At 33.7% G+C, this 26,888-nt stretch overlaps 1 long non-coding RNA gene across 3 annotated transcripts; it reads right to left on the bottom strand.

The window, feature by feature from the left end:
* Window positions 1-23,809: 23,809 nt before the first annotated feature.
* On the bottom strand, window positions 23,810-26,114 carry LOC141710978 (uncharacterized). Of its 3 annotated transcripts, none has more exons than XR_012571166.1 (4): window positions 25,980-26,114; window positions 24,696-24,761; window positions 24,433-24,528; window positions 23,810-24,044 (listed from the first exon to the last, which is right to left on the bottom strand). It is a non-coding gene; the product is annotated as an uncharacterized LOC141710978 (long non-coding RNA). The 3 variants fall into 3 exon arrangements; XR_012571167.1 differs by having other exon boundaries at window positions 23,810-24,347; XR_012571165.1 differs by lacking the exon at window positions 23,810-24,044 and having other exon boundaries at window positions 24,377-24,528.
* Between the last annotated feature and the right edge of the window lie 774 nt (window positions 26,115-26,888).

Genomic DNA, 26,888 nt, shown 5'->3' on the forward strand with positions numbered 1-26,888 from the left:
CAACAGTGAAGTCATTCTTGCAGCATTTAAATGGACATGGTTGATCAAACTATGACTGGTTATTTCTTTTCCAACCAAGTGAAATATGAGAACTCCTTTAGACAACAACATACATTCCTTCTCTAAGGGGGAGATAAAAGCTTAAGTAATAGTTTGGAGGATTCCTCAACTAAGGGGGATAAATAACAGGAAGGAGGAAAAAGGTAAAGCACGTGTACACTACACCACACCATTGTTGTTTATAACAACGGATCCTATTGTACGGGAGAGGCGATAAACACAAGGTGATTTCCTAGTAATCAGAGGAAGTGGTTTGGTTCATCACTATTCTTCATAAGGGGAAAAGTTGTTTTCCAAAAGGGGAGTGGCATTGGTTTTTATCTTCGGATCCTATTGTACGGGAGAGGTGGTAAACGAAGGTAATCTCCTTTAAGTAGTTGATTCTCGTAGGGAGAGAAGAAAGAGAGATATGTGCTTCTCAATAGGAAATGTGGTTGTATAAAAAAAGCTGTTGATGATTACTTCAAGACTAAGAAGTATTATCTAGCAAAGATTTGAAGAACAAAGGAAATGAAGATGAAACTACTTGAAGATCAGTTCAATGCTAGAGGAACAAGCATCATTCATTTCAGTTACTCGAGAAATCTGGAAATGCAAAATTTGATCCAAAAAACCCGTAGCATTATTTACAAGTCCTGGCACTTTATTTTTTCTAGTTGTTAGTTGAGTTATCCTCTCTGTTTAATTTGTTTGTTAGGTTTTACAATCAAATAGAGGGAAATTGTTGGTGAGACTGCGTAGCTGTAGGAACAGCTACGTGATAACTCAACACGAGAACAATACTAGAACAAGACAGGTTAATAATACCACGACTACACAAGAAATCAGAAGAAATGAAGACAAGGAAAATACAAAGAATTAGAAGATTAGAAGAAGGTTTGAAGTCTGTTTACAGGTCACTGAAAGAAGTTCATTAATATTTTCATGCCTCAGTGGAGAATAAAGGTTAAAGACTTTCAAAGTTTCAGAAATGTTGAAGATTCAGTGTATAAGTTCTACCAGAAGATTTCAGTGTATTGGCATTGGTTGAAGATAGACAGTGTATGAAGCATAGGAATCTGAAGAATTGAAGACATGTTAAAGAAGACAGCTGCAGTCTTGAAGTTATACTCGCTGACAGGAGTTCATTTATATGTTCAAGCGTCGGTGAAGAACAGTGAATGAAGTATTCAAGATTGTAGTAGCAATAAGACGTTGTCTAAAGTACCAGAAAGGATTTCAGTGAAAGTATATTTGTTTATTGACAGTCAGTGTTCGAAGCAATAAAGTTGTTGTAAGCTTAACAATTTAATCAAGGCTATAATACGAAGACCTGAATCGGGGTTACTCTTCTGTGAACCAGACCAGTTGCACTAGGTGTCAACAGCTCGTGAAAGGAATCTGGGTATTATTTTTAGAAGAATTGTTAAGTTGAGAAACGTACTTGGATTGAACGTTTATCTGTTAAAGTACGAGAAGAGGGGTGCAGGGTATACAGCTAAACGACTCGAGGGATTGACGAAGCTCAAAGTTTAATTGTTAAATTAAATAAATTTATTTAATGGACTTTAATATAATTTATTTAATAAACTTAAAGTGATTTATTTTATAAACTTTAAATAAGTTTAATTTATAAATCTAAATTAGTTTATTTATATAAGTTATTTTTAAGTTTATTTTGTAAATTAATTTAGTTATAATTTAAACTTAAATTTAAAAAAGGAAAACAAAAAAAAAGAGAGAAAAAGAAAAGAAAAGAAAAAGAAATGAAAAAGAAAAAGAAAATACAAAAAGAAAACAAAAAGAAAGAAAAACAAAAAGAAAACAAAAAAGAAAAAGGAAATGGAAAAAGGAAATGGAAAAAGGAAAAAGGAAAAAGAAAAAAAATCAAAAACAATAAAATGAACCTTGCAACCATTACTGATCGCAGGTAGTGAATTCAAAAGAAACAAGTTGGTATTTGTTAGTCGGCACTTTTTGTTTTGTTTAATCGCGGGTTGTTTTTAATTAGTCGCAAGTTGGGTGCTTCTCCCTGGTCGCAAGTTCAGAAATACTCCTGATCTCAGCTCTCTCCTCAGCCACACAGCTCTCTCCTCAGCCACACATTATTGATAAAAAGTCTACACAAGCAGCAGATCAGATTCATCAATTGATTTGTTCTGTTCATCTTCTCTCACAAAGAGCTGGTGAAAATAAAAGCAAAGATTTTCAGAGAAGTTCAAGCACTTTGATTATCCGTTTAACTTCTCACCGGAGTAACGTTATAATGCCCGATTTAACTCTTGTATATTCATAGGGGCATTATAATCGTTATCCGGTAATTAAATCCTTAGATAAACAAAAGCTAGAATATTGTATAGGATTTAATTTGTTGATCTTTGTAGAAGCTAGGAACTTTGTTGTTCTTAGATTGTAGCCGGTTAATTTATTTACCGGAGTGTAGCAACACCCCTCGAGGATTTATATACGAATATATATTTCCCCGAATATCTTGTGTTCCTCATTTTATTGTTCCAAACACTATTCTCCTCAAGAACACGAAACCACTAACCGAGCACTAAATTTTATATCCGCAAAAGATTCGAAAGAATTTTTTAATTTAGTGATTATCGTATTCAACCCCCCCCCTTCTACGATAATTCGGGACCTAACAGACATGCTATGACGTTTCTCAGTCCATATCTCATATGGAGACTTTTGAACCACTTTTGTCAAAAACTCGGTTAAGTGTATACGCAGTCATTTCTAAAGCATAACCTCAGAAACTGATTAAAAGATCCTCTTGACTCATCATCGATCGCACCATGTCCAACAAGGTACGATTTCTCCTCTCATAATCTCTATTACATTAAGGTGTTCCATAAGGAGTAAGTTATGATACAATATCACACTCCTTCAAGAAACTCTTGAATTTGAGATTTAATAATTCTCCTCCACGATCTGATCGTAAAACTTTTATACTTTCCCCTTTTTGCTTTTCTACTTCGGCCTTATATTCTTTGAACATTTCAAAAGAATCGACCACATACATTATTATGTATAAGTCCTGATCGTTCGGTGGCCCTTTTACCTGATCATGTAAAAGAAGCTTTAGTCATTTTTCCATTGAGAAAAAGTTCGCATCTTTGTGTGATCAAAATCAAACTTATCCAAGTATCCATCTGTATGTAACTCAGAAATGTGTTTCTCATTAATATGGCCTAAACGACAATGCTAGAGGTAATGATTGATTTGAGTCATCGTAGAACATATAAATTGCTAACTAATTGTGCAACATTACAAGTCTTATCATTAAAATAGAATAAAAAGCTGTTGTTTATTTATTAAAATGAAATACCTTTCTTGTCCTGACAAGAAATTGATATATGTTTTCGCTAAAAAAGGCACGTAATAACAATTTACCAAGTTCTCAACTTTGCCTTATGAGCAAAATTAGGCATTGAGTTCCTTCAACTAGAGCAACAACTTTTGCTCAAATTCTAACCCGATACCTGAAGCTTGACCTTTGTTGGTCTTCTTCTTTAGATCTTCCAAATAAGATTGACAATTTAACTTCCAATCATCCGGTTATTACCATAGAAGTGACAATTGTCTTATTTAGCAACACCACTAATAGGCTTCAAAAGCCTCCTTGGGATTGGACTTTGGTTTGGCACTGAATAAAATCAAATCTTAACCTCGCTAGTCCACTTTCCTTTCCCATTTGCATTCCATGTGCACACCATCAATATGGACGTAGTTCATGCCTTAACCGTATTGTTTTCGGCAGTTCTAAACATGCTTAACAACTCAGGGAGTGTTTTTTCTATCTCATTTCTTTTGTTCTTAACAAACTGAGAATAAAAGTTGTTCAAAGATTGTTTGATCAAATCAAGCTGAGTCTCTAGACCATTCTTGAAACCCAAAATATCAAGGTACGTATACCTATTATCTCATGTGGTCCAACATGATATCATTCTCCCATTAATGCAAAAATATAGTGCCTTATTATTGTCAAATCTTTCTGACGAGCCTATCCTTCAAACATCATTTGAATGTTCTCAATCACATTATAAGCATCACTATTCTCTTGTTGATTCTAAAGCTCAGCACTCATAATTCCAAGCATGAGACATGAAACATCGGTTGCATAATCAATTTGCTTCTGGTAAGCATTTTGTTCAGCACATGTTTCATTATTAGCTAGAAGAAATAAGGGAGGGGTTTGAGTGACATCCTTGAACCCGAGGACAATTCTAAAGTTCCCATATCATTTGAGAAAACTATTTCATGTCAGCTTGTCCTTCTCAAGGACTATTACGTAGAGAAGTTATTTTTATTATTTTTCATTTGATATCTACAATATTAAAGTGCATAAAATGATTTATTCTAACGATGATCATTAAATTATGTTCAAGTGATTATTCTTATATATTCACACATATCTATAATGACTCGTGTATTTTTTAATTATTTAAAAAGGTAATTGTGAAAGTAGTAATTGAATAAAATATGTGTTTTGGTTTTGATAACAGTTTGTTGATATATGCTATTTATCTGTGGTTTATTGGTGTAAAGGATTGGAATGTGTAGTTAAAGATTGAGTTATATTATTTTGTTTTAATTTTTTTAAAGATGATTTTATTAGAATTCTAAATCCGTAAATATTTGGATTGTCTCTAAAATTAGTTTCATGATTCTATAATCTTAATAATTATTTTTGGAATTTTACAAAATTTAAATATCAATATTTTATCAATTACTTAACCCTGTATGATTTTCTGAATACATTTAATTGTAAAATCTGTATTTAATTCCAAATTTCTTCAAAAATTATGAAACTCATGTTTATTTAAGTTTGGAATATTTCGAGAATTTTATAATTATTTTGGAAATTTTCGGGATTAATTTCACCCGCGCGTCGATTCGTTTGAATGTTAAAATCGGGTATAAATTGTGTTTAAGAAATTATTTTAAAATTACGAAATTTATGTTTTTATTTACTTCGGGATATTTATAACGTTTTAAGACTATTTTCATGATTTTCTGAAATTGTTCTAAGTGTAGCTCAGTTCGTTAATTATGAAAAGCGGGTATAAAGCATGATTCAAAGAGTACTTTAAAAATTACGGGAAATTTATTTTATTAGTTTTGGAATATTTATGAAATGTTAAAACTATTTTAATATTATTTTGATTAATATTTAGCGGCATATTGTACCATTAAATTCGATTAAAACGGATCAAATTGGGCTTGCAGTCAATTAAAAAGACAACACGTGTCCTATTAATCGGACACGTGGCTTGTGCACAGCTTAGCAGGAGGTTAATTAACTTGTTTTGGGGGAGAAACATTAACATTTCTAAAATCCCCAATCTCTCATCTCTCTCCCCGATTTGTTCCTCTCTCTTCCTTCTCTGTTTCCTCCGCCCCGTTCTCTATTTCCGGCGAGTTTACCGCCGTTTTCCTTTCCTTTCTTCGGCCATCGTGTTTTCCAGCTCTGTTTTCCCGGTTCTAGTCGGAATGCCCGAGAATTGGAATTGGATGAAAGATAGTTGGTGGTGAATCGAAAAGCTCAGTAAGGTCCCAATCAAGGGACTTAAGTATTGAGGTCGAATCCAGAGTGATATAGTGGTTGGACGTAAAAGCCTAAGCGGCAGAGTTGGTCCAGAATTGATCAGTAATAGTTGTAAAGCCTTGTAAGGCAAGTACTTCTGAACTTTTCTTCAAAATATATCACAAATATTTTTGAACTATTTTATAACATGTCACTATTATTCAAAATAACTCCTGTTTATTATTGCGAATGCTTCTAACTACTTACCTTTGAACCCTGATTATTACTTGACCTTGAGCCGTAAACCTGATTCTTTGCAAACCATTCTTTATGGATACCTCAAATACCAAACCACACAGATATGATACTACTCCCCAAATGTTTAAATACCAAACACCAAACACTGGAAGAAAAGTGTTTGAAAACATGAAAACTTTTATACTCCAACCATTCCTTATAACATCAAATAACTATACCTTGAAAAATCATTACTGATCCAATACCTGATACTTTTATAAACTGAAAACCGTTTCTTATACATACCCAGATATACCCTTGTGATACTCATGAATCGCATTACGTTTTATACCAATGCTTTATTACTGTTGATTATGATCTGGCTTATTGAATTTCATTGTTTATTATACTGAATTGTTTTAGACATGGATAGTTTTCTTTATGTGGACCAGATTCGTGGTCAGACCAGATTCGTGGTCGAATTAGGCCAATGTGTGCCTTGGATCCAGTTCGTAAGAGCAGAGCTGTGTGCTTCGCTCGGGGTTAGTGCGTGACTGATCAGCAGCCTAAACTTAGTTTTCAAAACTTAAAATGAATATCCAATTCTAATGACTAGTTAAAAAGAAACTTGATTCCTCGGAATCATCTCATTGATTATTGTTTAACCTCAGTTATCGTTATTGTGACTTGCTGAGCTAGTTAGCTCACTCTTGCGAAACTTTTTTATATATTTTACAGTTAAAAAGGATATGGTTGATAGAGAAGTTCCTCAGTCCCAAAGTGCGGGCTAAGGTTCCAGTTTGAGTTGGATCGAGCTAGCAGGAGCTTCATACAGTGGAGAGATAGTACGATTGTAAGAAAAACTTTATTATCAATTGTAAGTTAAGTCAGTCGGTATTTGGCACGAGGTAATAAATTAAGGTTGTGGCTTATTTTCATACTTTAACCTGTTGCGATCTGTGGTTATGTGAAGCAGGGTCATTGCAAATAATATTTCTTATACAGGTTTATATATTGTGTTTGTGTTGTGGACCCCAAACTTCTGACCCGGGTTTGGAGGACGCCACAGGTTGGTATCAGAGCTACAGGTTATAAGTCACTGAAACAAGCCTAGATTGTCGGGATTGGGTAGAGGGTTAGGAGTAAGAATAGGAAATAGAAAGATAAGACGTCGTGAGGATGAGTGCGACTATATAGTAGGTCTCCGGCACGATTCGTGTTGCGATTCGGGATTCTTAGTTTTCGATGTGATTTCCAGACGACGAAAATGGCAGGTCCTGATTTCTAATTATCATCTGATCGTTTGGAGTTTTCCGTTTGAGGATCGTCACCTTATCTCGGGTTTGATTCACACCTTGTTTCTTCATCAGTATTAATGGTACTACCTTCTGTTATTACAATCGCACCTCTTCGAGCTATTCTATGTTATTCTACTATCTCTTGATATGAGACTACCTATTTAAGAACCTCCATCTGTTTATTCTTGTCTTACTAGACATTCGGCTGACAATGTATCTCTTTAGTTTACCTTACACCCTGTTCTATACCCCAAGTTTAAAACCTGTCCTATGAAGCAATAATACCTATCAGGATGGATTCGGGAGCTACAGTAAATGGTAAGTACATGAGATATTAATAAATATGAGAATGAGTTTAGAAAGAAAATTTAAGTGTATCGGAAGATAGCTTCTACCAGATTAAAAGAAGCCATTGGTGACTACGCCACCCGTAATTAGTTGTGGGATGGATTAGATGAATTTTGAAGAGTTAGAGAGAAAAGTATAAATCTGGGATTTTTGTAGAATTAAATGTTGGTGCCATGATAAATGCGATATGAGAAAATTTTGTTCTATGAAATAGACTTGTTGACTATTGGATAACCTGTTCTATTTAATGACTGCAAAGTTAATGACAGGAGCATTACCAGTATGACAGTGTTGACATGAAGCTACGAATACAATAACATGTAACGACAATTGAAGTGATCGTTGATTAAGTAATGTAAACGGATCCAATAAAGGAAAGAAGATAGATTGAAGTGAATGGACCTTTATGTGGCCGTTTCTTTAATATGGTACCTTGTTATAGGTCGGAAGGACAACAACTAACTCATACAGTAAGGACAACCAGATTTGTGATTTTTAAAATTCTTAAATAAGTTTTCGAAAAAGATTTTTCCCTTACAAAATTTCTAAAAGCTTTTTTTGAATAAATGATTTTTAAACAATTGGTTGTCAAGTTACTACTTGAGTTTCTTGTTTGTTAGAAGACCCGGATTACTTGGAAGGATGCTGTTTCAGATGTAGTATTGTTAATTCCGAGAACAAAGTAACCCATGATTATGAAGAAGCTAATTATTCTTATCGGTAAGGTGTAAATATTGTTTGATAAGGTTAATTACAGAATCCGTGTACGGAATGATTATTCATCAAGTTACAGAGACCATTAAAGCTTAAAAGAATTTATCGATTTAAGAAGAGCCTGGGCGTGATCGAAGGAGATTGAGAAGATTTCTAGACTTTTCTAAAAGAAGAATATTATTAATAAAAGGATCGTTATGTCGAAGGGTTCGTGGTTATTCTAAATTAAAAGAGGAAGCCCGAAGTTATCAGATAAGAACACCATTATGATTGAATTGTTAAAGTATTATACGTGTAGGTGCTATGTTAAAGACGCAAGACTTAGCAAGTAAGAATCTACCATAATGCTTAAATTACGAAGGCATTTCAACGTATTTTCTAAAGTTGTTATATGGAATAATGGGAATATGATCAAACAAGCTCGAAAGATGAATACAAGTGAAATGTGGATGGTGACCAATGGTATCGTTCTTGCCTTCAATATTACAACATATATTCCTATTCAATTCCTAAAAATGTATGAACTTCTTTTCTTAAATAAACTCTTTGCTATGATATCGAAAAGGAGGATATTACATTCCTTTCAAATTTAATTGTTTCCTCAAGTTTTACTTTCTGATTGGGACAAACAGTGTTATGGTGAGACACTTTGTCAGAGTGATGAAGAGTCGGGTGGGACGCCACCTAATCATGTGTTGTATGCCAAATGGTATGAAAGACTGGCCATCTTAAGTACCAATGTGGTTGTCTCATTCATATTCAAATCCTTGTTTCTTCTTTCTTTCCAACTCTAAATTTTGTTGGATTGTGAATTCTTCTAGTTGCTTCGTTGTAATGTCATTCTTTGTAAAAGTTCTTCAAACAGAAATCAACGAATTATGGACTAAGCGGGAAAAGTTCCATCTATTTCTCGCGCATGGAAAGCAAACAAGGACATATAGCGAGAATTGCAAATCACTAACCCAGTTAGGGATGCACTAAGAATCAAGGGAATCTACTCCAATTGGGATATGTCCTCGAGAACGAGAATATGCGACTTTCTTGTGAAATATGTTGTTTAGATCACGAACGTGACAACATGGATGACGATGGTAAGTACCTTATGCGTTAAAGTATTAAAAGATGTGAGAGAAACTTAATTGTTTATCTCTCAAGGTTTTGTTGATAAGATGAATTACCCTGTTGAATTGATAAGATTATGGTTAAAAGGATTAGCAAGTCAAGAACGTGTAGTTGTTAAATAAGTAAGTACCAATGATGGAATTGAAGGTTTCTGGCAATAAGTTGTGAAGAATTGATATCATTTGAGATAAGAGGATTTGACATTATTCTGAGGAATGGATTAACTATGGAAGCATGATGCCCAAACGAACAGTCATGATGAAGAGATAGTCTTGAAGATGTTAAATGAAAATATGATGAGACATAAAGGAAAAAGGAAGGTAAATAATTGGTTAACGATGAATATGATGATCAAGATGTGAGTATTACGGTAATTATGAGATAAATAAAAGTTCGAGGCAACCAAAATCGAAGATTTTATAGTAATTAAAGAGTTTGAAGATATGTTTCCAGATAAGTTATCAACATTTCCTCCAGATAGAGAAATGAAGCTCGCGATTGACGTAGCACCTGAGATGAAGCCAGTGACCAATGCCTTACATAAAAATGGCACCAGTTAAAATAAGGAAGTTAGCAACGCATATGCAAGAGATGTTCGAAGAAAAAATGCGATTAAACCCAATGTATCCCATAAGGCGCACCGGTACTAATTGTTAATAGAGTAATTGGCAGTTTGTAACCCACTTTTATTTTCATTTTTGCGATTTGGGTCTACATTATTTTCTCTGTCAACATGCACCCCATAAAAATTAATTTCGCTTCTATTTGCACCCCAATGATGACTTTCCATCCAAGATAACCGTTAACTTTGACGGAAGCGGGGGCATTTCAGTAAATTACTAATTAAAATAGACGAAAATAAGAGTAATTGACACTTTGTAACCCATTTCTTTCGAAGTTTTTTCAATTCGGGTCTATATTATGTTTTCTTGCAAGTTGCACCTTTAACTTTGAATTTCTCTTTGTTTTATATCCCTGGACCGTTTTCATTTTTATATTAGGGGTAAAATCGGAATTTTTTGGTCTACAAGAACAAATCACCGGATCCTTTGATTTCTCAATCCAAACCTACAAATAAATACATGAATCCATTACAAATAACAAGTAAAAACTACCTGTAATATCAAATTTTATGAAAAATGCCCAGAAATCAAACCATCAATTCGAAATATGAATCCTATTATCGAGTTTAATTTTTATTTTAGCGGATATGAATCGGCATATTAAATATTCGATCCTGGATTCGATCTGATAAAAAAAATCTAATTATAAATGGAGCGAATATTTAATAGGCCGGTCCATATTCGCAAAATAAAAAATTAAACTCGATTCTAGGATTCTTATTTCGAATTTGGGGTTTGATTTTCGGGCATTTTTCATGAAATTTGATATTACAAATATCTTTTGCTTGTTATTTGCAAATGGGGCTGAGCATTCGGTCGGTTTGGTCCAAAACCACGCCGAACCGAATAGACCGAAAAACTGAATTATCATTTTTTTTCTTGGATCGAACCAGACTGAAATTTTATTATGGACCGGACCGGACCAACCAAACCCAAATAATTCGATTCGGCCCGGTTTTGGATCAAACGGACCGAGTTTTTTTAAAAAAAGAAAATTTTATTAAAAATTTCAAACCAAAAAATATGAAATCTAAAATATAATTAAAGTAAGGTGATATGTAGAGTTCTATGAGTGTACGAGTATAATTACAAATTAAAAACTATGATTATAATTTTTAGATATATGTAAATATATAATATAAAATTATAGTATTTATGATTTGGTCTATTCGGTCTATTCGGTCCGGACCAAAATATTTTTTAAAAGAATCGGTCCAAACCGAATTTTATTTCGGTCTATTTGGTCCGGACCGAATAGAACGAATTTCTGAAAAATCAGGACCGAACTGAATTAGTACGGTTCGGTTCGGTTTTTCGGTTCAATTTGCTCAGCCCTATTTACAATCGATTCATGTATTTATTTGTTGGTTTGGACTGGGAAATCTAAGGGTCCGGCGATTTGTTCTTGGAAAGCAGAAAGTTTTGATTTTAACCCTGATATAAAAGTTAAAAACGGTCCGGGGTGCAAAATAAAGCGAAATTCAAAGTTAAAGGTGCAACTTACAAGGAAACATAATATAGACCCGAATTGAAAAAACGCCCAAAGAAATGGGTTACAAAGTGCCAAATACTCTTATTTTCTTCTGGTTTAATTAGTAATTTACTGAAATGCCCCCGATTCCGTTAAAGTTAACGGTCAACATGGATGGAAAGTCGTCAATGGGGTGCAAATAGAAGCGAAATTAATTTTATGGGGTGTAAGTTGACAGAGAAAATAATGTAGACCCAAATCGCAAAAATAAAAATAAAAGTGGGTTACAAACTGCCAATTACTCTTGTTAATAAGAAAATGGAAGTATGAGATGATGTGTCAACCAGCGAAAGCTCAACAAGTTTACTATCAAGAGCAAGTATCTGTTACCTCGAACCAATGATTGGTTTGATCAAACGAAAGAAGCAAAGTACTTTTATAAGATTGATTTAAGGATTGGTATTTCCCCAATTGAAGATTAAATCTATAGACATATCAAAGATAATTTTCAGAACTAAGTATTGTGTTATAAAATTTTCGTATTGCCATTTGGATTAACCAATATACCAGCGATATTTGAACTTGATGAACAAAATCTTTAAGGTATATCTGGAGAAACTGTAGCTGTGATACTTAAAGTCAACGGAGGACCATGCAAATCATTTAATGATGATTGGAAAGTTAGAGAAGAAAGAAGTTGTATGAAGTATAGTCTTTAGCATAAATAGTCAATATGGAAAAGATCAAAAGAGATTCAGTAGAAATTAAAGTTATTATGAATGAAAAGTAAGAAGTGTTATCATTAGCCGGTTACTATCAAAAATTTGTGCAAGATTTCTTGGAAATTGCCATATCTTGGACGAAGCTAATCAGGAGAAGCAAGAAGTTATATGAAGTAGAGAAGGGTAAAGAAAGTTTTACGGAGTTAAGTGAAAGAATGGTTACATCACCTACTTTATCATTTTGAAAGTATCAAGGAGGTATGGTAGTTATAGTGATGCTTCTCATAAGGGAGTAGGATGTGTGTTGATGTAGCACAATAAAGTTATTGTATATGCATCCAGACAATCGAAACCTTATGAGCAGAAGTATCCTAATCATAACTGGGATTAATAGTAATAATATTTGTTTTGAAAGATTGGTAAATATGATATGTATGGAGAAAAGTGTAAGATCTATATGGATCATAAAATTTTGAAGTATGTATTCATGAGGAAAAGCAAATATAGAGGCAGACGATAAGCAAAAAGGAGAGAATGAACTAGAGAGACGGTACCAGAAGAATTATCTATGGAATTTTTGCAGTTGGAATTGGAAGTTAAAGTTTGTAATCTAAAAGGAGCAAGGATGGATAGTATGACCTTTCAGTCGAAGTTGAAAAGGGAAAGATAAGATGTCAAGAGAAGATAATGGATCACGATGTTAGCAGTTAGTAAGAAGGAAATCGCAAAATGGATTAGGAAGTGTTAGACATGTCCAAGAATTAAGGCGAAGTATGAGAGGCCTAGTGGATAAGGCAGACCCAGGAAGTGGTTTTACAAGAAGCGAATCGTGAAGTATACCAGTGATGTTAAGGAAAGGAAGGAATGAAATTAGGAGAGTATGTACTGATTAGCGGGAATTTAACAAGACAACGAATAAGAATAAGTAACCCCTATAAAGAATTGATTACTTATGAGACCTAATTCAAGAAATGTGTTATATATCGAGGATTAACTTAAGATCCGACCTGAGAACATAACAAAGATTACGATCAAAATGAGTTAAGAGCATTGCAAGATCTGGTAATATTATGTGAAATGACAAGCGTATCAATTGACTATAAGGAATTAAGGAACATGTTGTAAAAGGAGTACTCAGATAAACGAATTGTATTTATTGATAACATCCTCAGCTACTCAAAGAATAAGAAAGCCTGTGTGGAATGCCCAAGGATTTTTCTCCAAAGGTCATAAGGAAATCAACTATACGTTGAGTCTTTAAGAATGAAATTTTAACCAAAATTAACAAAAGATCCTAAATTAATCCATTTACAATTACCTGAGCAAAGCCGTATGGTAATAGATACCTTATGCTGACTGAAAGAATTGGATGTAATTAAGACCACCGAAGAGTTAATAAACGAATCGGAAAGAGTGGAATCTAAAATTCAAATATTTAAAGATGATCATACATGAATATATGAAATTGCTTTTCAGTCTTAACTGATGAAAAAGAATAAGAGATGCTTAAACGTTTAGAAACCAAGTTGAAAATGAGCACCGTCTAACATCCTTATGTGGAGAGTCAAAGTACGGAAATGATTTAGGAAATGTAAGACATGTTGAGAGGTGAAGTTTTAAGGAAACACTGGAATGATCATTTATCAGCGTTGTCAGCTTTAAAATGCTACTTTACCAAGCTTCATGTGAACGCAATGGTAGGTCCCCATTTCTATTAAAATAAAGTGGGAGAAAGAAAGTTGTCAAATTCTAAGTTAAATCGGCACACCAAGAGCATAGTAATATTGATTGAAGTAGCTCGGTGTGGACAAAGAAAGAAGGCAAAATTGTATTGAGAGAAAGTATGAGTATAGAAATAGGACCAATAGTGTTAGTAAAAGTGTCGTCTTGAAAGAGATTGGATAAGTTTGAGTATAAGGAACAAGCTAAGTCCTAAAATTAGTGAACCATTCAAGGTATTGATAAATATAGACAAAGCTGTTCATGAGTTGATATTACCGTCGCAATAGTGTGTACGTATAGTGTGTTTGACCTGTTAAAGTTAAAAACGATAAGTACCTGATTTGAATAAAGTAATTGATCAGGAGCCAATGGGGCTCTTGTCCTAGTTTGTTTTGCATAGAGTGATCCATCCAAAATCTTGATCGTTAAAGGCAAGTCATTGGAAATGAGTGTATATCGATAGTAAGTACGTTTGAAATCTTTGAGTAGAAGAGATTACTTGGAAACTAGAGTCAGATATGCTTGACTAATATCCTCACTTATTTAGTTAAACCAGATTCTGAGGACATAATCTTTTGAAGGGGGAAGGATATAACGACTCGTGTATTTTTGAATTATTTAAAAAGGTAATTGTGAAAGTAGTAATTGAATAAAATATGTGTTTTGGTTTTGATAACAGTATGTTGATATATGCTATTTGTCTGTGGTTTATTAGTGTAAAGGATTGGAATGTGTAGTTAAAGATTGAGTTATATTATTCTGTTTTAATTTTTTTTAAAGATGATTTTATTAGAATTCTAAATTCGTAAATATTTGGATTGTCTCTAAAATTAGTTTCATGATTCTATAATCTTAATAATTATTTTTGGGATTTTACAAAATTTAAATATCAATATTTTATCAATTACTTAACCCTGTATGATTTTCTGATTACATTTAATTGTAAAATCTATATTTAATTCCAGATTTCTTCAAAAATTATGAAACTCATATTTATTTAAGTTTGGAATATTTCGAGAATTTTAAAATTATTTTGGAAATTTTGGGGATTAATTTCACCCGCGCGTCGATCCGTTTGAATGTTAAAATCGGGTATAAATTGTGTTCAAGAAATTATTTTAAAATTACGAAATTTATGTTTTTATTTACTTCGGGATATTTATAACATTTTAAGACTATTTTCATGATTTTCTGAAATTGTTCTAAGTGTAGCTCGGTTCGTTAATTATGAAAAGCGGGTATAAAGCATGATTCAAAGAGTACTTTAAAAATTACGGGAAATTTATTTTATTAGCTTTGGAATATTTATGAAATGTTAAACTATTTTAATATTATTTTGATTAATATTAAAATAGTTTTGGGGGCTTGTGCACAGCTTAGCAGGAGGTTAATTAACTTGTTTTGGGGGAGAAACATTAACATTTCTAAAATCCCCAATCTCTCATCTCTCTCCCCGGTTTGTTCCTCTCTCTTCCTTCTCTGTTTCCTCCGCCCCGTTCTCTATTTCCGGCGAGTTTACTGCCGTTTTCCTTTCTTTTCTTCGGCCATCGTGTTTTCCGGCTCTGTTTTCCCGGTTCTAGTCGGAATGCCCGAGAATTGGAATTGGACGAAAGATAGTTGATGGTGAATCGAAAAGCTCAGTAAGGTCCCAATCAAGGGACTTAAGTATTGAGGTCGAATCCAGAGTGATATAGTGGTTGGAGGTAAAAGCCTAAGCGGCAGAGTTGGTCCAGAATTGATCAGTAATAGTTGTAAAGCCTTGTAAGGCAAGTACTTCTGAACTTTTCTCCAAAATATATCGCAAATATTTTTGAACTATTTTATAACATGTCACTATTATTCAAAATAACTCCTGTTTATTATTGCGAATGCTTCGAACTACTTACCTTTGAACCCTAATTATTACTTGATCTTGAGCCGTAAACCTGATTCTTTGCAAACCATTCTTTGTGGATACCTCAACTACCAAACCACACAGATATGATACTACTCCCCAAATGTTTAACTACCAAACACCAAACACTGGAAGAAATGTGTTTGAAAACATGAAAACTTTTATACTCCAACCATTCCTTATAACATCAAATAACTATATCTTGAAAAATCATTACTGATCCAATACCTGATACTTTTATAAACTGAAAACCGTTTCTTATACATACCCAGATATACCCTTGTGATACTCATGAATCGCATTACGTTTTATACCAATGCTTTATTACTGTTGATTATGATCTGGCTTATTGAATTTCATTATTTATTATACTGAATTATTTTAGAATTGGATAGTTTTCTTTATGTGGAACAGATTCGTGGTCAGACCAGATTCGTGGTCGAATTAGGCCAATGTGTGCCTTGGATCCAGTTCGTAAGAGTAGAGCTGTGTGCTTCGCTCGGGGTTAGTGCGTGACTGATCAGCAGCCTAACCTTGGTTTTCAAAACTTAAAATGAATATCCAATTCTAATGACTAGTTAAAAAGAAACTTGATTCCTCGGAATCATCTCATTGATTATTGTTTAACCTCAGTTATCGTTATTGTGACTTGCTGAGCTAGTTAGTTCACTCTTGAGAAACTTTTTATATATTTTACAGTTAAAAAGGATATGGTTGATAGAGAAGTTCCTCAGTCCCAAAGTGCGGGCTAAGGTTCCAGTTTGAGTTGGATCGAGCTAGCAGGAGCTTCATGCAGGGGAGAGATAGTACGATTGTAAGAAAAACTTTATTATCAATTGTAAGTTAAGTCAGTCGGGATTTGGCACGAGGTAATAAATTAAGGTTGTGGCTTGTTTTCATACTTTAACCTGTTGCGATCCGTGGTTATGTGAAGCAGGGTCATTGCAAATAATATTTCTTATACAGGTTTATATATTGTGTATGTGTTGTGGACCCCAAACTTCTGATCCGGGTTTGGAGGATGCCACAGATCTCTCCCACTATTTTTATCAAATTAATAGCCCTAACTATTAATTCGGAAATAATATCTTCTATATCCTTTCTAGTGATCCAAGATCCATATTTCACCATGCGTTAGGTCAGCTTTGGCTTTTCTCCTAAAAAATGATTTTTTAGGTAGACAACATTTGTCAATTATTTCAACTATATAACTCTTGGATAGCTTAGTGGAACAACATTTGTTCATATTTATCTAATAAATCTCGCCAAACTCTATGCCTCAAAGTTCACAATCCTAATGTTGTAACTTAGTTAAGTCAAACCCAGTAGTTAAAAAGTATCAATATACTTCAACACATCTCCCACAATAGATGGGAGTACTTCGCTTTGGCGAACCCACTCCTTATCGATCTAGGGGTTAACGCATTGGACTCATTGGAATGCATCTGACCAACTTAATATTAACTTTAGGGTTTTGTTAATTTTAAAACGATCATGATCCCATCATAAAGAGATTCCCAATTTTTCCTTGAATAAAATACTTTAAATCAATATTCATCAATGGTTTGATTTCCAGGTAGTGAGGGAGTCACAACGGTCTCTCTTAAAACCCACAACCTAACAAGTTCAATGAACTCGCTTTTGACAAAATCGCCCCTGTTGAAAATAAAGAAGATTAATATTTTATTATATCTCATATACACGAGAATCTCATAATCGTTTGTTCATTTTAGAATCTTGAATCGTTACAGATTTTATCTTGTTTAGCAAGCATGGCATGGGTGTCGTATCTAATACATACATCCTTAATCTAATTAAGCATGCATCATTAAACTACTCTACACATACATTCATCATTTGAGCATATATATGTAAAGTGCAATAAAGTAAAGGTGGTTGGTTATGGCTTCATCCTATGTGATCTTCATCAAGCTAATGACAAAGATCTAGGTCAATCTAAGGTGAAAAATAAATGTAAGCTAACTATTACATGTCTTCTTTCTTGAGTTATCTCTTCCTTGTATTGCTTCCTTGGATGGCCTCCATGTGAGATTACCCTTCCTTGATATTAAATCTTCATATTTTCATGTACATTACAAGAATTAAATATAAAAGTAATCTAATAAACTTAGAAGAAGAACTTGAGTTACATTCGAGATTTATAATTACAAGATCAAATGGCATGCAAGCTGTATTAAAAAAACCAAAATCGTTAACCTAAGATCATAAGACATAACCATTCATCATGCTCAATTAACACATAAGAACATGTTAGAACACATAATCTGATCTTAACATATCATACCCATCATGATCTAATCATAAAAACAAAATATGGAAAAAACCTGAAAAATCATAATCAAATTCTGAAAACATTAAATCGCTGTTTACAGGAAGTAAACGAAGTCAAATGCCTTACAGACGAGTCGATGATAGCTATAGCTATATGTTTTGTTCAGATGCTCGATTACCTATCGAATAGGGTATTCGCTCGCGGAAATCGGACACCAGACCCAGATTTCAGAGAATCTGCAACATCTGATTCAGAATCCGTATCTAATACGATTCTCATAATAAGAACAAACATAAATCATGTATATATCAGTATATATACAGATTATATAATCATCATATGATTATTCAACTCACATGAATATCCTATATTCAAACCATACATATACAAACATATTGTATCAATATCAAAATATGGAAAATCACGTACATACTTGTATATCAAAAGCGGCTAAATAGATAAATGAATTAAACACTTTCGCAAGTAGCTCTGATGACATTGAAGGGTTTCGAGCACATAAACGCAACGAAAACGATGTAAAATTAAATTAAAACCAGAATATAATCAAAACCCTACGCAGGATCCATGCAAAAATAGATATTTAATTCGTAGTAAAAAATTTACCTTAAAGAAGTTTTAAGAGTTCATTAATGGAGGATTAATGGAGTTTCAAACCTTGTTGAATCACCACGTATCCCGCTCTCACGATCTACGCTCTACAGTATCCACACAAACACTTTTCTTGAAGGATTGATGTGTACTAGCACCCGAAAACTCCATCTCTACCTCTCTTCCTCTTTCTCCTTGAACGACTAGGGTTTTGTAAACCATGTATCCTTCTATATAAATCATCCCTCAAAGAGTTTAAATAGAGAGAAGAATGAGTTTTCTAATTACAATCTAATTATAATTAATACTAATCTGAAATCCCAATTTATTATTTAATTAAGTCACACTTAATTAATTAGTAACTTATTTCGGAATTAGTTTAAGTAATTTCTCTATTTTATTTAGTTAATTAATTAAGTCATACTTAATTAATATCATAAATAAAACTAATTACTTATTTAATTTAAAATAAGAATTTAAATTATTTTTCCTTCAAACATTCTTTGTGTGTGACCTCGTAGGTTATTATTATGTTGGAAATAATTTTAATATCTCATATTAAAATTTTAAACAATGAGCGACATATAGTAATACATCATTGATACCCAAGTAATGATAATTAAATTGGTGAGTCGATTAAACCTTTCATGATAATGTACAATGTAATATAATCCATTTAACCAAATATTAAAGATTTAACTAGAGGCATATAATGTGTCATCCTCATCATAGTTTAATCCAAGTTTCCTTGATAAATGAGTTGACTATCATATCAAATCAACATTTGAGCGTGGCCACGTATTCATAATATACCCATTGTCCACTTTTATTATTACCCGGTCAAGGATAACTTCTAATGAAATAAAAGTATATTAATTCTCATATAGAAATATAATGACTTCAAGTTTAAGGACCATTACATCATTATCATTGTGAGATTAAGTTATGACACTATAAACATGTAGTATCTCACAATGGGTCAATCCAGCACCATGTATCTAATACATGTGCCTGTGTTTTGACTTTAGTATCACTATACCTATGATCAATAAGATGTGATCATCAGTCAACAAACATACTAGTCTTAATACATTATCATTGTTCTTTATAATAATATCCGACTAGGGACCTTTAGGAATATTGATACTATTCTCATAATCTCATTTCTAAGTCACGTACTTAAAGATATAGAATTGTATATCATATTCCAAGAACATTTATTAATCTAACATTTATATCACAGTAAATTAAGAATTAATAAATTATAAAAGGAATAATCGATAGAACATAAATATTAATAATCCAAATGTCTTAAACTAAAACATCATAGTGTTATTTCTAGGGCACAAACATTAACACTTTATACTTGGATGTTCTAAATGAATTCTAGAATACTGCCATTCTCACCACCACTTTAGAATGAAGACCAGGTTGTGAATATGGTGGTAACATGCACAATTAAGGGCAAAGTTGTGGTATTTGATGCCCGGGACTTGAACATTACTTTAGGCATTTTCACAGATTATAAAGTTGCAGCTCCTACCTCTTAAGAGATTGAAGATTTCATGGATTTTATCAACTATGTAGAAAAAGTGGATCTAGCAAGGCTCAACAAGAAGCATATAAGGAGAGAATAGTCCTCTGTGTTTGACACAATCATAAGGGCCTTCACATGCATGAAAACTGGGTTTGACAATATCTCTAGTTTGGTCCAAAAGCTGGTCTTCATAAGGGCATATGACATGCTTTTGGATGTTGGAAGCCTTATTCTGAGTGACCTAAGCCCAAGGATCAGAATGTCATTGGAGTCCAGAGGTAAGGAATTTTTTCCCTAGGTTTATAATGTCTGCATTAAATCATAAAGTGAATGACATTCATTTAACAGAAGGTATTGTTGCCAATTTAATAGGTTATTTCTATGTTAGTGTCTAAAATTCTATTTGGACAACTGAACAAGAAAAATCAAGTAGAGGTAAGTCCTAGTATCATTAACTTTATGTTAGGGAAATTTATGACTTACCCATATCCAATGCCTGACATGAGAACCACCATTTCTGCCGGTTCAGCTATGACTCCAGGTCCTGCAAAAGTACCACAACAGGACAACCCACAGGGGCCTACCATAGTTGAAATCACTTCTTTAAAATTTGTAGATGCTAGGAAGCCAACTGCTTCACTTTCTCAAAAGGGTGAAGTTAGTAAAAAGAAGAGAAAATAAATAACTCTCACTATGATAAATGAGAGTAGAGAGAACCCAAGTGAGGATGTGAGTCACCTGGTCAACAAGATGCATATATAAATAAGAGATCACAACATACTCTAGTTGCATCTTCTCAATAAGATGTCCTTATTGAATATAGCATTCTCCCAAATGAACCTTGTACAAAGTCTGCACCCCCTCTTGTACACTCTCAAGAGGGTGAAAGAAGTCAATTGGCTGAAACACACCATAAGAGCAAATCTATTGAAAATCCCTCTTCTATTAAGGGGAGTTGCCAACACTCTCTTCTAAAATATCAAATCTCATATCTAAAAAAATTTCTTCATATAATGAAGAGCTTGAATCCACTTCTCAAGCTCTGCCAAAATAAAGTAACACAGTTCTTGAAACTCTGATCACCACTCAGAACCCACACTTTGATGGTGAGAGGCTACATGCTGAGCTAGACCTTGATGACACCATCACAAACATATAGGTTTCATCAGGTTCCACTTAAGACCCTGTGATAACTAGTACACCTTCATATGCAAATTAGCCTTTACAAGATTTAAGGTTTGAGAGTAGTACTCTTGAGGGGGAGCTACTCAATCCCTCTCCAATTCAATTGGGGGTTCCTCTAGCCGGAACAACTCCCCTCAAAACCCTAGTTGTTATCACCTTAACAATTGAAGCTCGGAGTCCAATTGCCAATGATCCATTCATTGAGGAGGCAAGAGATCAAGCACATTCAAGTGCCCGTTTTTTGTAAGAAGAACAAGGGTTTGAGGTCATGGTACATGACGGTAACCTAGCTAACTCCCCTCCAATTTAAATGGAGGTTCACTCTCAGAGTGATCAAAACACTGTCAAAATCAAAGTTCCAATTGTGAGCCAAACTGTGTCTACAATTATAGGTGTTTTACATCATATTACCCTAACCACATCAACTATAAACACTGACCTACCCTCTACCTCCGCATAACAACCACCAAGCCTTCTAGCCAACTAGCTCGAAGATACTCAAGCTCAACCAACATCAGTAGATGATATGCTTATAGATCAACTTGAAGGACTTGCCAATATAGCTTAACAGTTGCTCATATTTGACATGTCAAATCAAGATTACCAAGCTATTCTTATATTTTACAGGGAAGATGTTGAAGGTCAACAAGCAAAGATAGTTGATTAAGCTCAACAGGATGGTAATGTTAATGACTGGTTGTCAAAGACCTTCAGTATTGGCATGGAGGAAGCCTTGGCAAGGTTTAGGGAGGAGTATGTCACCATCTTAGGTAGCAATGACAAAGTGCTTACTCCTCAAGAAGTGTATGATGCCATCACAAAGGTCTACAAGCCACACCTCAAAGCTTTCCATTTTATTGGAAAAGCACTAGAAAAAACTCTGGATGGTCATCAAGGAAGCTTAAAAGAGATGGTGAGTAAGAGAATTGATGAGCTCCTACCAACTCAGATAGAGATCAAGAATAAGTTCAACAAATTCTCTGAGAAGCTGGCCACCTTTAATCTCACAGGTATAGAAACCAGCATCAAGCAGCTAAGAGAGTCTTTTCTAGCCTTACACACAGTTCTGAAGAGTCAAATCTCTTAGAATAATGACACTAAGGTCAAGTTAGATCAGCTTCACAAAGCCAAATATGAACCATCTCCTTTGGTGGCTGAGGAATTCAGAAAGGTGGTTTAGGAGAGCTTTGGTGTTGGGGTGTCTACTACTGTAACTTCTCTTTCAAATTCATAGATTCAATCTATTTAATCATCTAATTGCAGCCTTGGTCTCTCAAGTCAATCTTCTCACTACACAAGTTCAAAGCCAGCAAAATGATATCAAGTCCTTGATAGACTCCCAAAATTATTTTCAAATACAGACAAATATGTCACTGGGAGCTATCATGGGGGCTCTAAAAGTTCCTCTTCAAGAAACTCCACAAAATGTCAGGGATTAGATATCTCAGCACCCCATTCAACCTGATAAAAAGCCTAAGGGGGAGATGGAAGACAAACTTGGATCTTTAACTCAAGCAGATGTTGGTATGGAAGAGAGACTCAAGAAGGCAGCTGAAGACTCTTATTTTGACAAGGAGTTTGGTGAATATCAAGAGTACCTGAAAGTCTCACTAAACCACAAACACCATACATACAAGAGATTTATTGACAAAAACATCAACTTCTTGAAGGTGCTTTTAGTCACCAAGGACATACTAAGGGAACAGAGACTTGTAGTCAACATCAAGGACACTAGAGTTAATAGGTGTATGCAGGTTTCTCTAACTTTTTTCAAGTCTAGGAGAGCCTCAGAACTGGACATCTTCATCAATAAGGTTAAGGCGATGACTCCAGAAGACACTCAATTGCTAACACTACTAGAAAACCTTCAATAGATATCGGCCAGAAACCGATGTTAAAAGTTTTCCTGACCGATGTCTATGTGGGTGTAGATAAAGGTACCCCTATATGACATCGGTTGTGAACTGATGTCAGGGAACAACTTTAACATCGGTTCTAGAATAAAACCCGATGTATATTCTCTATTTTTATACATAAACTACATTACAATTTTTTCAATATAGATTTAATATAGTCTAAATATGAACATTAACATTTAATTTACAAGGTATAAATCAGCATTAACATCGTTTTTAAACATGAAACTGATACAAAAGTTATATTTTTACATCGCCTGTAAATCAAAACTAATGTTAGATATTTGATTAGACATTGGTTTCTTAATTGGATCTGATGTGTTTTGACGGTTTTAACATCGACTTAGTTTTAGAAGCCATAGTCTGGTACCTTTTTAACATCAGTTACTAGAAGATGTCTAGGACTATTAACATCAGTTTTCAGAATATGCTGATGTCTATTGTCTAATATGCACTCAAAAGTACCAAATGCTAAAAAAATGCTAAAACAAAAATCTACCAAAAAATAAAAATAAAGACAATACCAACAAATCAAAATCGCAAAATTATATTTATCATTACAAAACCACCAACGAACCAACAAAATTTTAAATTCTTCAAATGTATCAACTAATTACATTATCTAATCCATCTCATTTGACCAAGTACATCATATCTCAACTATAAAGTATAACTAATCTTCAACTACAAACATACATCAAATTTAAACTACATTGGAACTAGAAATTTAAACTCTGCGACTTCCAACTCGAGTCAATCCAAGGAGCCAATATTTTTCCTGAACAACATTAGCAAGTTTTCTGTCAAGTAGTATATGTTTATTGCACGAACGAGAACATACATGCAAGAAGCACTAGCTAGACCCCCACTACAGATTAGTTTATACACATACACTGGAGAACCTATGTCATGCATTAACAGAATATAATTCACATCAATCGGCAATTGTAGGTTAACTATCAACAGCCTGCATGTACAAAACTTCAATGGTACCACCATTGGCAGTAGGTAACACATTCAGAACATCCACTGCTCGGCAATCATGGAACCAAGCTGGACGATCTTTGAAGATCTTTGATACCTGAATACAAGAAAAATTAGCCTAATTAAAAGCTCAAAATCAGAGCATCGTGCTGCTAGAATGAATACCAAGAAAAAGTACATACCCTTGTAGGTTCTAAACGCACGAGGCCACTGGCTCATGCTGCCACACCAGGGCAACCATGAGAAATAGCAATGATTCCAATGGAATCCAGATCAGGCTATGAACAAAATATATGAAAATCATTTTAGCCAACCAAACTGATTAAATTAAATAATTTGAAATATGATGTTAAGGTAATGATTCAGAAAAGCTATTTAAAATATTGGATTGCACTCTTTAATATATGCTACATAAAGCTACTAGAACGTAATGTTAGAAACTAACTTTGTTAAAACCATGACGGGCCTCAATCACGAACGTTGAACACAATGAAAATGGTAAATCAGTAATCTGCACCAATTAGAAAACAAATATTGTCAAGTAAATATATATTAAGGTCTTTGCACATATACGCATGTAAAATATATAATATAATAATAACTGGATAAGTTGCACAGAAATTCCTGAGAGAATTGTTTCAAATCTTAAAGTATTGCTATAAGGTACTATTGAATTCATCTAATTACTGTTATCATGATGGACAATTTCTACACTTGAAAAAAAAATGTTATCAAGTGTTAGAGGACTTCTGCGAGACATCACCTTCAAATTATTGTTCCAACTTGGTAAAACTTACTATACTCATTTAAGCGAGTGGAAATTCTAAGGTTGTGTTTAATAAGAAGTAAAGAGAGCACATCAAGGAAATTAGAAGAGCAGGAAAATGATGAATGATTAAAGACATCTTTGTTAGATGAGATAGTTGGACATGATTGTGCATAAGGAGAAGCAATGAAAATTGTGAAGGATACAATGAGAGATTAGCACGAAGGGCACATGACAAGAAACAGTATGATAGAAAAGGTGAAGATTGGACTTAAGGTCAACCAGAGAGCTTAGCCTAATAAGTTATTTCAGTTTCTTCACAGACCTCTCTTCCCAATCAAACACAATTACACGTGTCAGGCAACACGTGAAGTGAATAAACTCTTTGGCAATTTGGCGGGGGCAATCCAATATGCAAGAGAAAATCAAATCAAGGCATGTCATATCAATCTTCTATTTCAAAAGCTCCTACTTACTCAAAATGTCCACATTCCAGGGATTAATGACTTTCTGCATTTGAAGGGACCTATATTAAGTTATCATGTCTAATCAAGATACACAGCATTCTTAACTCAAATCATACAGAGATGGCCAAATTATAATTTGCAAATGGACCAATAACTTTTGCTCATTATTAGTACTACTATTCGTCCTAATAATTAGATAGATCATCATTTTGGGCCAAAGGAAGTAATTACTAGCAGTAAGCACAAGTGGTCGACTAATTGAACTATCACTACCATTTGAACATGCTTTAATACTTTCCATATATGGAAAAGAAGATATTATATTACATGTGACCAAATTATAAAATCAGCCAAAAACGAAAGTGTGTGCAGTATTTCATTTTCTGAGTCCAAGCCAACCAAAAGAAAAAATTATTCCGATCTCTGCAATCAAAACATAATCAGACAACAAGAACCTTCTGCCATATTGTGTTGAATTATAGAACAGGATACTCACCTTCCAAAACTAGTGCAACAATCCAAAGAAAAAAATTGCAGAGTCCATTACTATAGTCACAAACTCGTGGACAAAATGGAAGTTGCTGAAACCAAAAGGGAAAGCTAACAAACATAAGAAAAAAATAACTTCCACATACAATATTTAAACAAATATTTGGTAACCAGACCTCTTATCAATACTATAGGCTCTTGACTTTTCAAACTTTTTTTGGCTAATGACACCTTCTAAAGTTTTTGAAAGTGATGGAAGTTTTACGGGTAGAATGTTGCCTCAGATCGAGGTAACTCTCAAAGACATACATCAATTCATAAACCCTGAAAAAAATATAAAAAATAATTAGTCCAGTCACATCACAACCAGTACTGTGAATGCAACCTACGAAATTGTGTAGGATTCAAAAGGATATGTGTCAGATAAGTGATAACATTTTTATGTCGAGCCAAGTGCATTGGGATCTGGAATAATGTAATTGACAGAGAAAAAACCTAGTTCTCATCATATTAGATCCTACACGTGTAACTGTAAAAGGGATTTTATCCAAAATACTGCCAAAGGTCTAGGGGTCCAATGTCATCATAAAATATCAAATCTAACTTTTATTGTATAAATGCTAAAGGCTGAGGATTAAAATTTTGACAACTAAATTATTTTACATTATATTTGTGTTGCCAAATATATGAAAATCATTTTATCCAACCAAGCTGATTAAATTAAACAATTTGACAGCTCCCTCCCCGTCACAAATCCAAAAATAAAACTTAAACAGATGGAACTTCTGTTCTTGCAATAACACCTTTATATTAACATTCAACTTTTGTATATATTTTCTTTCTAATAAGATAATAAAACAAGCATAATTAACATATCAAACTAACATCATAAACAATTCATAAATCAATTAATAAA

This window comes from Apium graveolens, chromosome 3 (assembly GCF_009905375.1).
Source record: "Apium graveolens cultivar Ventura chromosome 3, ASM990537v1, whole genome shotgun sequence".
Lineage (NCBI taxonomy): Eukaryota > Viridiplantae > Streptophyta > Magnoliopsida > Apiales > Apiaceae > Apium > Apium graveolens.